The sequence below is a fragment of the Belonocnema kinseyi genome, chromosome 2, assembly GCF_010883055.1.
Source record: "Belonocnema kinseyi isolate 2016_QV_RU_SX_M_011 chromosome 2, B_treatae_v1, whole genome shotgun sequence".
NCBI lineage: Eukaryota > Metazoa > Arthropoda > Insecta > Hymenoptera > Cynipidae > Belonocnema > Belonocnema kinseyi.
In genome coordinates this window covers 165,977,837-165,991,081 of record NC_046658.1, presented here as the reverse complement: position 1 = coordinate 165,991,081, position 13,245 = coordinate 165,977,837, and positions in this window count along the sequence as shown.

Sequence of the window (13,245 nt, the reverse complement as noted above, 5' to 3'; positions counted from 1 at the left end):
CGTCTTCTGCTGTCAATTGTTTTTACAGTTTTTCAACAGAAGCAAATATGATATTTATATATTTAACAAGGTGTTTAACAAATGAAATCATAGGAATTTTTCTAGTTGAGACTCATAATTCCAACCGTATTTACAACTCGTCATGTACCAACATACAACTGACTCCATAATTTAAACAAAAATGTAAACCTCTATTGCTTGTTTCAAAATAAAGTTCGCAGGGAAAGCGTTTGCCTCATAATGGCCTTTATCTAGGTTTTCATCGCTGTGAACCATCTTCTTATCCTGGCAGATATTGCCCGGACACGACTCATTCTCTTTCCAAATTTGATCGTTAGATTCTTGGTTTTATTTTCAGGAATTCTTTATGTTAAAAAGAAGAAATCGTGCACAAAATCGCATGCCAATCGGAGAAAAAATTGTATTATCAACGTCAAATGACGAAATTTGTGCAGTATTAGATAAAACACCATGGGCATGCACTATTCTTTGTGCAATATTTACACGTGCGTTTCCGCTGTTAGAACGCGTGAAAATAGATACGAATAGCGGTGAGGTTGCGGAATTGACCGCAAAAGATGTACAAAACCGGGTGTTGAAAGGCGGATTTGAAATATGGTCAGGAGTAGATAGTGAATCTCATGGCACGCATGGATTAGTTCTGATTTTCAATGAAAGAGCGAAGTGACATCTCTTAGATCGTGATTTTTTATCTCACAGACTGCTAGGAGCTAGAATGAACATTGAAATCAGAAGAACGTTCATTATAGCGAGCGATGGCTCAGTTATTAGTGATCCGACGTAAGTAAAAGACGCCTTCTGGGACACTTTAAACGACATAACAAATATTTGCGATTATGGTGAAAGAATGGTTATTCTAGGAGATATGAATGGATAAGTGGGCATCTAAAACTAGGATACAGGCAGAGTACTCGGTAATTTTGGGAATCCAAGAAGAAACTATAACGGAGATAACTTAGTTGGCTTATGCTTAGAAAGGTGTCAAAGATACAAGGGTCATTAGTGCCTTTTAATGCAATACTAATCATTGCCTTCTGATATTTAAAATAAACTTATTTTCGGAATGCAGAAAAAAAACCCAGAAAACAAAACAAACGCGAATCAAAATTGAGAACCTACAGAAACCGGATGTGTGCGGTCTTGCGGTTGTAGGAAGAATGCCTGGTAACACATAGTGGAATAATGAAATTCAGACACGAAAGTAAGATACTCAAACGATTAGTTAAGGAGGTAAAGATCAAATTAGAGCAGGAGAGAATAAAATACAAAACTACTTTGAAGAAAGTACGAAAATGCTTTGTAAAAAAAAATGAATGTAAATAAAAGTACAGAATTTGTCAGCATGACAAATAGTGATGGGGAAAAGGTATATGATACAGACAGGATACTAGACGCTTTCAGAGACTATATTAGGAGATTTTTCGGAGATGAAGCTATAGAATACCACAATTGCGATGTAGAACAAGATACGTTAGAAAACTCAATTGAGAAAGTCTTTGGCGCTGAGGTTAGTGATATGATTAAGAACATGAAAAATTGTATGACTGCCGGGGTAGAGTGTATTGACACTGAAATGATTAAAAAAATGGTGGCGAGTACATACCACAAAGACTGTGCGAATTCATAAATGTATGTATCAAAATTTGAGAAGTTCCAGGTAATTGGAAAAAAGCGATTATCCTACAAATATACAAAAGAAAGGGAGATATAGGCGACTGAAATAATTACAGATGGATTAGCTTATTAAGTACCACAAGTAAAGAATACTCAATAATACTTATTCCTAGGGTAATGAAAATAACGGAAGAAAAGGTTTAGGAAGTCCAAAGTAGGTTGATGCCAGGAAGGTCATATACGGATCAAATTTTTAGCTTGAGGCAAATCACAGAATAAAGTTTGAGAGTAGTAAAAAAAGTTTTCTTTGCATTTATTGACCGAGAAAAAGCTTCTGACACGGTAAATAGAAGTAAGCTTTGGGAAGTCCTGAGAGAGTAAGGAGTCAATAAATGGCTTCTACAAGCTATGAAAACAATATGTATTTGCAGAAAAGCGAGTTTGTCAAATATTTAAGGGCGAAATATCTTCCTGAAAATACATAAATATTTCACGATTTTGTAGAATATCCACCTAATCTACATGCTAAATCAAACTTGTTTGATACTATTTCTTACATACAATAAGAATAAGCTAATTTCCCAAATTGTATGAAAGTTTCAATACGTCGATGAAAAATGCGACATTTTCTGTATTATGTTGAACTATATTATATTAAATGTATGTACCTCAAAGCATACATGCTTATTCAGATATTACACAATAAAGTAGAGATATCATCCTTTCCGATTATTTTATTTCTGTCCGAACTGGCTTCAGCCCTCTATTTTTCTTGTTAAGGCAACTAAGAATTGTCAGGAAAGCAAAGCTATGTGGCAAACATTTACATTTTAAAAGGGGAAAAAAGGGAAGTCGATCGCAATTTACATTTCGCGTTAGCTCATATTTTGCTGAAAAAAAATCATCTAACTTCGCTTCCCCGGAAATCGAACCGCTGATCTTCCGGTTTCCGGTCGGGTGCTTTCCCAATTAAGCTATTAGAGAGATTGAAAAAAAAATTTTTTTCTATAAATATACGCAGTCTCAATTCAGGTGTTACATTTATGACACAGGTAAATTAAGGGAATCTGTATTATAAACAAAGTAGTTACTATCGATCACTATAAATGTGTCACTAAGCAAAATATTTGAGGGTAGATTCGATTTATTTTGTGTAAATTAAGAAGCCTGAGTCTTGAAGGGACTGGCTTCTGGGCTAGTGTCGTAGCGTCGAGGGCCCTGTTAGTAGATGTGAGGACTTCTTGCATAAGTTTCACTAATGCAGACCAAGATCATTTTACTGCATGTTTACGATTTGACCAACGTGCATCAAATCGCCGTTTTTCAATAAATTCGAAAGATACTGCAAACTTGCCATCTTTCACTTGACATCGAAAGAAAATGATTCCGAAAAATGTCTGCAGCTACAATACCACATTTTACAGAGTCTTTTACACCAAGACTCAAACTGTAGGGGAGAATTTTATGTGCCAAACATGGGTAGGACATCCCGAAAACACCCCCACGAGTTCTTGAAAACTACCCTTAAAAGCAAAAATGTCAATTCTATTGAAATCAAACTTTTGAGCTCTGCATTCTTGACTTCTCTTACTTAAAATTATTTATATTGGTGTATTGAAAATATTTATCAACATTTCTTCATTTAATTTCCATTATTCAAACAAATGGAATTCTTTTAAATACTTTCAAAAATTGTTCTTTCAATTATTACTGTTCAAAAGAAATTATAAATGTTAGTGCAGAAGAATATGTAACAGCATTGGTTAATTTAATTTTAAATGTGAAAACAAATTCCATTTCTCTAAAAATGTATTTTATTTCAATAGAGTCTGTCAGAAAATATTTATAAAATTTAGCGGAAAAAATGTTTTTCCAAAAAATTCAGGATTATTGGAAATAAATATTTCTTTATTGTTTTGACAATTGGAAAATATTTTAAAATAAATTTATTTTATCAACGAGAATAAAGTGCCAGTTAGACTTCATTTTAAAAGGTCTCTCGTTGTGATAAAGGTGCAAAATCTAATCCAATGAACTCCGCTCTACTACGGCCACTACGAGAAAGAAAGATCACTTATTTCCATTAATATACACATCACTCCAAAATGCTCATCCTCAAAAGTAAGCTAAATTCCTGCTTAGGAATAAATTTCAATAATCTTGGTACAGGAAAACAAATAAAGGTACAATGAAGATTTTCATATTTCAAAAAGAGATATAACAAATTTCACACGTTAACATGCATTTGATTTTTAACGCGAATTGAATAATATTAGTCACTATTATATTAAAAAAAACAGGACAAACCACGCGGAGACTATAGCCAGTCTTACAAGGCTCATTCTCGAGATTACAAATGTAGTTCTGCTACTTCACACTGAATTGCCCCACATTTTTGGCAGTCTATGAAGAAAATAAAATTTTCTTAAGGTTGCCTAACCTGCTCTTACCGTACTACATTTTTCTTTGGTGCTGTATGACGCAACACGTGTTAAGAGTTAAATACAAGTTTTTAAGTATATTTAAGTTAGTTTTTCTATCTAAGTAAGAGGTTGTTTTTCAAGTCGGAAAAGGAAAAGGGGAAGAAGGATTCTCCGGATGATATAGATCCGTCGGAACATTTGAAAAAACTTAAGAAACTAGAAGCCAAGATTTTGGCTTGTACATAAAAAGGAACAGGGACAAAGCAACAGGAAGCGGATATAGTTGCTGAAAGTGAGTTTTAAACGAAAGATAAAATAGACTAATTAGAGTTTGCCTGAGAGGAAAAACAAAAAATAGATCTAATATAGGCAGGTTAAAGTTTGCACGAGAGGCAAAGCATTGACATGATCTCAATCGATACAAGCCATTAGCATTATCCTTCCAAAAATACGCAGAATGAAATTACACTTCACTCTAATTTAGTTTTTCGTTGGAAGCATTGGTTGATCGAAGGAATTCCAAAAGAAATCAAGAAAGATTTACTCATCAGATACCCTAGGACAGGGGATATTTTTCTTAAGACATTGGAACTCAATGCAGAGTTAGCCGCGACTTTGACTAAAAGTTCTCTGAAAAGATATTAATTCTTTATAAATGTGCAATATTTGGCCGCCTTAGCCTTGTGGGCTGTTGGTCTAACGTTAACTGCCATTTTAGGTGACGAAAAGAACCTATAGACAGATTCACTTTGATTCAGCAGTTTTCTGATTCAGGAAATTTACTTTCTGAAATTTATCATATGGAGTACACAGCTAGAAAAGCATATATTTCAACAGCAGTAAATAAGAAAGCAAAGACCTTTTTGATAAAAATAATGCTGGGATCCTATCTTATGGAGAAAATTTAAGTGAAAAATTAAAAGAAATCAATATTATTGAAAAGGTGTCGAAAGACATTAAGATTCCTGTTGTATCAACCAGTCGTAAAGGATCACAGTCTCTCAAGAGGAGTACCTCAAACTGGAAAAGCCCATCCATGAAGCAGGGGGTGGACCAGATGGGCATAAAACCAGGGTTTCTGAAGAATTTCTTTCAACAGAATTTCAAATACTCACATTCTCAAGACAGACAGTCAAATCCAAATCAAGCGTCGAATCTTCAACCGGACAATTGACGTACAGGCAACCGTCTGTTTATTGGAGACGTATAATAAACAATAAATTTATTTTAAAATGCGTCAGGGGTTACGAGGTACCTCTTATAGAAACTCATCAACAACAGTCTTTCCCAAATAATCCTAAAAGATCATTAAAAGAGATTAATGATTTAAGAATTGCGATCGATAACTTAATAGGGATAGGCGCGCTTAAAAACTGTTTTCCTGTAAAAGGGCAGTTCCTATCATCTTATTTTTTGGTAAAAAACCGGATGGTTTAAAACATTTTATTTTAAATATTAAGAAACTTAATAAGTGTGTGAAAAATTTGCATTTCAAAATGAAGGATTTGAGGACAGCTTTAAAATTGGTATCAGCAGGAACTTACATGCGTAATATGCCTATTTAACAATGCCTTATTGCGCAAATAGGCAGTTTTTGCGTTTTGAATTTGAAGATCACATTTTTGAATTCATCTGTCTACCCTTTGGTATGTCTACGGCTCCTTATGCACTTACAAAGTTGATGAAGCCAGTAGTTTCAAAACTCAGGGAACAAGGTTTTTTGCCCGTTACGTATCTGGATGATATTCTTTGCAGTCCTGTTTACATAATCTTAAAACTCTGATTGACATGGTTGAATCCCTAGGGTTTATGTTAATTTTGAAATGAGTGTGTGTACTGCAAAAACAAGATGAAATTTTTTTGGTATTAATTCCGTAGGCACGTCAGACTAATTAACCGCTGAAAAGAGAGATAGATTAGTTGAGTTACCAGATAAGGCATTCAACAAGGACACTTCTATTATTCGAGAATTTGTAAAACTTATAGGTACCTTAACCGCAGCATGTCCAGGTGTACACTCCCGAGTCCAAGATGGCGAGTAAAGAATGGCGAAGGAAAGACGAAGCCGGTCCTGTGAAAGCCAAAACCCGTCTCGCAGCCGGTAAGGTCCTCGCGACCGTCTTTTTCGATTACAGAGGAGTGTTGCTCATTGATTTCCTACATGATCGACGTATGGTTAACGCTGCCTACTACCGCCAGCTGTTGGAGGCAGCAAAAGCCGCTTACAGAAGCAAAAGACGCGGTAACCCCATCAGAAACGTCATCCTTCTTCATGACAATGCCAGGCCACATACGGCGGGTGAAACGAAAAAAACTGGACGATATGCATTGGGAAACTTTTGAGCATCCTCCATACAGCCCAGATTTGTCACCCTGTGACTATCATTTGTTTGCGCCCATGAAAGATGCACTTGGAGGATTGCGATTTGACAACGATCAGGATGTTGAGGAATTCGTGCGCAATTGGTTGATGATTCGACCTCAAAGTTTCTACGAGCAAGGAATTAACAAGCTTCCAAACCGCTGGAAAAAATGTGTAGAGCGTGAAGGAGACTATGTAGAAAAATAATCAATAGTATTTTTGTATTGTTTTATAAATAAATAAATATTAAAAAAGAATTCCGGTTAATATTTGATTCACCCTCGTATTTTCTGGTTTAAACTCTAAACATCTACATTTGTAATTTCGAGAGAGAGGCTTGTAATATGATTGGTCGATTAACCGAACTTACCTAAAGTGACGTTCTATCGAAATTATATGTAAAGCCTCGTTCGAGATAATTACAGTCCCACCCTATCCATATACAATTACAATCGTAAATATTCAACAGATAAAAGAACCCACCCTTTTTTCTTATCCTAAAAATGTTTATTTATTTAGAATATTAAGCTTTAAACTATCTGAAGTACGGTAAGAGCAGGTTAGGCAACCTTAGGAAAATTTTATTTTTCTCCTAGATTCTCTAAAATGTTGCGCCATTCGGTGTAAAGTAGCAGAACTACATTTGTAATCATCCCGAACGAGGCTTTACATACAATTTCGATAAACTTCACTTTAGGTAAGTTTCTTTAACCGATCAATTTTTATCTGAAAATTTACTATTCCAAATTCGGTTAAATACTTATTTTTTACTTTTAATATTTATTGTTAGAGTTAAGAATTTAACAATTTTTTGAAATTAAAAAAAATATCTTTTTCAGTTGAAAATTGATCTTTTTTAATAGAAAATTATTATTCTTGTTAAAAAATTAAATTTTGGTTGATAATTTAATTTGTAAGTTTAAAACTTCATTCTATTTGTTGCAAAAAAATTTTTCTTAAACTGGAAATTTAAATGTATAAATTTTGAGGGAATTTTTTTTTATATAGAAATTTAACAATTTTATTGGAAATTTCTTGCTTTTTTGTGCAAAAAAATTTACCTTTCTCAGTTGAAAATCAATCTTTTATGGTATAAAATGATTCTTCTTGTTTAAAAATTCATCTATTTTAATTAATAATTTATTTCTTTGGTTGAAAAAACATTTTCTGGTAAAACTTCTGATCTTTTGGTATAAAATGGTTAAAAATCCATGTTCTTTTCTGGATATTACACTAGTTTGCTGAAAAATTTTTGATTGTAAATTTATTTTTTTAAATATTTAAAATATTGTTAACTGTCTCAAATTTGAATCGAAATTTTGAAAAATCATTTAAAACGTAAAAAAAATTGCCTTATAATCTTCTAAATTTTTCTAAGCTTTTCAAAGAAATTTCGTTTATTCTCCTGAAACCTTTTAAAATTCTTTTAAAGCACCTACAATTTATCTTATGTTTTTAAAACTCTTCTAAAGTTTAAAATCTTTTCAAATCTCCTTAGTTCTATTAAATATTTCTTAGTTTTACTCATTATTTACTTTTTTTAAAACTTTTTAAGCTGGGGGAATTGAAACATTTTGCTTTAAAATATTCTACAGCGTACACTATATTTGGAAATTTTAGGAAATCGTTTGCTGTGTTTAAAAATATTCTTTAATTTTCTCTTAAAGTACATTTCTCAAAATAAAAAAAAATTATTAAACTTTTCACACAAATATTATAAAAATTATTCTTTTTTTCTAATCTTTTCAAACCTTCTAAACCTTCTGATCTTGAAGAATTATTCAAATATTTCCTTTTTTTAATTCTTCAAAATTAAAACAAAAATACCTATAAAATTTGTCGAATTCTTTTACAATCTTCAAAATCTTTTGTAATGTTTTGAAATGTTGAAAAATAATCTCTTAAAATTAAATTTCCGAAATAAAAAATTATTTGAATTATTCCTATGAACCAAAAGGAAATTGTTCATTTTCGTGAAACCCTAAAAAATGATTAAACAATCTTCACAAGTTTTTATTATTTTCGAATCGCTTTAAAATTTCGGCATATCTCTTAAAACTTTATCGAGTTTGAAAGTACACTTTTTAAGCTAAAATATACTAAAAAAATAGTAACAGAATTGCACAATCAGGCCCGTTAAGAATTATGTTCCTTAATTTTTCTGAAATTATCTTGACGCCCTGCAAACATTAGTTTACTTAAAAACTCCTCCTAGTAGCCAGTTAGCCACCAAAAACGAATCGTGAAACGGGTGGGGGGAGGGGGGGCTTGGGTTCGTGCTCGTAAATTTTCGGCTGTACACGAGGCTGGCCTACGCAGCTTGCAACAGGAATGATTCACCGACTCGCTGCGTGTGAATGTGTTTCTTCCATAGGGGAGATTGTTGGGGGCAGAAAAGTCCCAAGTTCTGGAGACACTGCTACACTGGCTCTTTTATAAAAACTTTACACCGTTTTTTGTACAGGAACGATGCAAGAACTGTCAATTATTGCACTTGCTCAGATGAAAAAGGTACGCTCTTACTTCTGACACTGAACATCACATCGATATAGATGTAAAATAACATCACTTCAGTTGCAGAGGGAAAAACTTTCACTTCCCGGTGTGACTCTGAAACTTATTCCTAACAGTGTACGAAATACGAAGCCCTGGATCAAGAAGAGTAGGTTTACCAGTACATCCGCAGTGCATGAAATTTCCGCTCGCACAAGAGTGCTCGGAAACACATGATCCTGCGACGCGAAGAATCTGCGCGTTTCGTGACGCTGATATCGACTGTGCGCCACCACGCTGCGGGAAACTGACTGGCAACTGTCTCATTTCCTTGTAGCTTGTCTCATTGTATGAATCTTGAGTTGCGATCATCTAACACTAGTGGCGTTCCGACTGTCACAGGAGACAATGCACGGAGACGCCACTCTAAACTTTGTTTGTTACTCTGAGCTAACGGAGATACTATTGCCTCGTAAGGCTTAAGAGGAATAAGAAGTAAACAGATAGACAAAATGAAGCTCTTTGAAATAAATATCCCTTAAGAAATATAAAATGTTAAATATATCAATGACGTCATTAAGGAAGGGAAGATTTGGGGCCTAGGCAAATATGGTATTAGCGAAATGCTCAACTACGACTGTCCTATGAGTATATTGCATTTTGCGAAAAAGATTGCCCTGTGATTAAGGTTCTGCGAGCGCTAAGTAACTCTACATTTTCAACAAATCGTTCATCGGCAGCTTCTATATCGAAAAATTGTAATCAAACCTTTCATCGATTAGAACAAGATTAGTTCAGCAAATTGTGTCACTGAACAAATGGTGCTCAAAAGTCTCAAAAATACAGAAGATAGCATCTTAGAATCTTCAGAGAAAATAAAGGAAAGAAACAACGATAAAGAAAGAATTGGTTGAGATGAAACTAATATGAGAAAGATGATAATAACGCTTTCGTGAAACAAGAGAGGAAAGGTTCAAAAGAAAAAGGAAATGGGCTTGTGGAAAGAATTTAAAAAAAGTGAAAAAAGCAGGAAGCGGAGAATAAAAAATAGGAAATAAAAGAAAAAGGAAGAAGGAAAGCATTTGAAGAAATTAAAAAAGCCAGGACGGAACAAGAAACAACAGATGTATTAGAAGAAAAAGGAAGAAGATAATTGACTATAAAAGAAATAAAGAATAAAGGGTTCAAGAAACAAGGGATGTTAGGTAGAGATGGCGAGATTGATTTAATTGGAACTTTACAAATTCCAATACTAAATACAATGAAATGAAATTGTAAAGTATTAGGCAAAATAAAATGCACATAATTAAGTTGAAACTGCTTAAGTTCTATTAGCATTGAAAGTTGTTTTGTAGTTTGCGGTGACGCGACATCAATGGATAGATAGATCCCTGTTTTTGAAGGTCGTTTTTGGAATTTTTTTCCAAGATACTTTATATTTGATGCAAAATCTAATTAAATGATTTTCGTATACTTGTTTTGAAGTGCATCAATTAATTTTCGCAGAATATTTTTAAGCAAAATGGCGCCTATACAGAGGTATAAGCATCAGAGGAATTTTGAGAGAGGCCTCTACTATCACCAACTTTTCGTCATCGCTATTGATCTGAAACACAAAAATTAAGTTTTTTCTTAATTTTTTAAATAAAAACAAGGAAAGTAAGTAATACAACGTAATTGTTTAAATTAAATTGTGTATGTGTAAGAAATTGTACTCTGATTAGCTGTGACTGACTAATGTGTATATACAGTTTGTAAGATGTTATTTACGTATAAGTTCTTTTTTATTTTGTAGAAGCTTACGGTTTACCAAACAGGTACTTAAAGTTTCTTGAGCATTCGTGATTTCCTCGTGACTTTCTTGTAAACCTTCTTATATTTTCTACCGAGTTCTTGACCGCGGTTTACTCAACTTTATATTAATCTTTACTTAACGTTTTATATATTTTACAATTATGTCTATTCAAATGTCAAATACCAATGATCGTATTAAATAAAGTAGAGTTTGGTAGACATTAGTATTAATTTGTCACACTTTCATGTTTGTGAATCACGTATTACCGAATTTTTTTTTACCGAACTAGAAATGAAACTTTATCAAAGTGTCCATATGTCCGAGGTTTTCCCAACTGAGTATGGAAAAGTTTCTCGATCTATTTCCTCCGTGTAAAATAAATCAATTCCAAAGGTTAATAATGAAAAAGCACTATTTTTCACGGTGAAAATTAGGAAGATTTCATTTCGTTATTTTAAAGTTTCTTCTAATGAATTTTTACGTTAAATCGTAATTAGTTGAATATAATTAAAATTTTGATTGCTGTAGTTTTAGAAGCTTTTATTGGAAATATTTAAACATTCATTGTTCCAGGTTTGGATGTATACACAGCAGTTAAATCTTTCTTGTATGAAACGTTGTTCAATTCAAATAATTTGCAATTTTAATGTAGGAAGTATACTACTAAAAAAATCGTTCAATTTTTATATTTTCAATATTTCAATTGCCTAAAGTGATATAATATTAAATATTCACAAAATTCAATTCATAAAAGCTTAAAATTGCAAATTTTGTAGTTTAACGGCCGAGCAAATCCTGGATTTTTTTCTAGGTGCTGGCAGCCACGCTGCTTTTGTTAAAAGCACCTCTGGCTTTTAGAATACATTCTCATTACGTTCAAATAATCTCACCACGCTAAGATATGTATGCAAACAGTTTTTTCGATGTTTAAAGAGTTTCCTTTTTTATCTTTTGCGAGAGTAGAGATAAACTAGGGCAATGCTTAAGAATGATTGACTATGTTAATTTGTAACTGAATCTCATGAAGGAATTGATAATGCTTATTACCAAATAAATTAGTAAATCTGTTGCTAGTAACTATTTTAAATAGCGGTTTTTGAATCAATTCAAAAACTGGTTTTACAATGAAAAAATTTTTATTGAAATCAAATAATATGTCACTAAATAAATGGGAAAATACAAGAAATGTAAAAATTGTACGAGATATACATCAAATAACATATAACTATACTTAATAATGACACAGGACCACAATATGTTTTCGGAAGTCTACTGGAATTCTAGTAGATATATTTTACGTTTTTGGGGTCGCTAAACACGAACCCATTCGCAGAATTGAGCCAGCACGTCAGGATTTGCAATAAAATTGAAAAATTGTTAAAAATCTGGAATTTCTTCATAAATTTCGTTAAAAAATGTACAAACCCCAAATTAACAAGCCTTAAACCTACAAACTAACAAGTCCAAAACCCACAAACCCAAAACCGAAAAGTTTCACACTCAAAAGCGTCATATCAACAAATCCAGAAATCCTAAACCAACAAGCTTCAAACCCATTAGCTCTAAACTCGCAAACTCCAAATACACAAGCTCCATATCCACAAACCTACAAACCCTAAACGCACAAACCTACCAACCTCAATTCCACAAACCCAAGTACCTCACTTCAATAATTAAAATACCTCATTTAATAAGAAATTGGTATAATTTTTGGTTCGTGAGTTTGGAGTTTGTGACTTAAGGATTTGTGCGTTTGGGGTTTGTGGGTTTGGGATTGTTGATTTAAGCTTTTACGTTTATGGATGAGAAGCTTGTGGGTTTGGGGTTTGTGTGTTTGGAGTTTGTGGGTTTGTGATTGTTAATTTGGGTTTGGTACGTTTGTAGGTAGAACGCTTGTAGGTTTGGGGTTTGTAGGTTTGGTTTTTGTAGGTTTAGGGTTTATGGTTTGTGGGTTTGCGGTTTATACGCTTGTGAAAAGGGAGGTTCTGGTTTTGGGGATCGTTAATTTGAGGTTTGTGAGTTTTTGGGTTTGTACATGTGTGGATATAGAGCTTGTAGGTTCGGAGTTTGTACGTTTGTGGATATGGAGCATGAGGATTTTAAGTTTGTGGTTTTAGGGTTTGTACTTTTGTGAATATTGAGATTGTGGATTTTGGTTTTGTGGGTTTGGGGATTATGAACATAAATAATGAATTTGTCATTCCCTTGTAATTAGAAAGCAAAATTTCCATGTAGAAATACAATGATTTAATGAATTAATGTGTTAAAAAAGTACCATAAACCCAATTAATGATATTTTATAGAAAATTTGAAACATTTGAACGGCGCAATTTAGTTTTGTCTTGATAAACAATTAACCCGGAAAAACCTTGAAAATGGCTTTTTTATGGTTCTTTATATTGACAAAATATATTGCAAGCACAGTGTTAGATTATGATACACGCAGAGAATTATACTTTGTTAATGAGTAAAGATGTTTTTGCAATACTTCCTGCTGGTTTTTGATCGCTCAGGTCTACAAAATGGTTTTGGGAGTC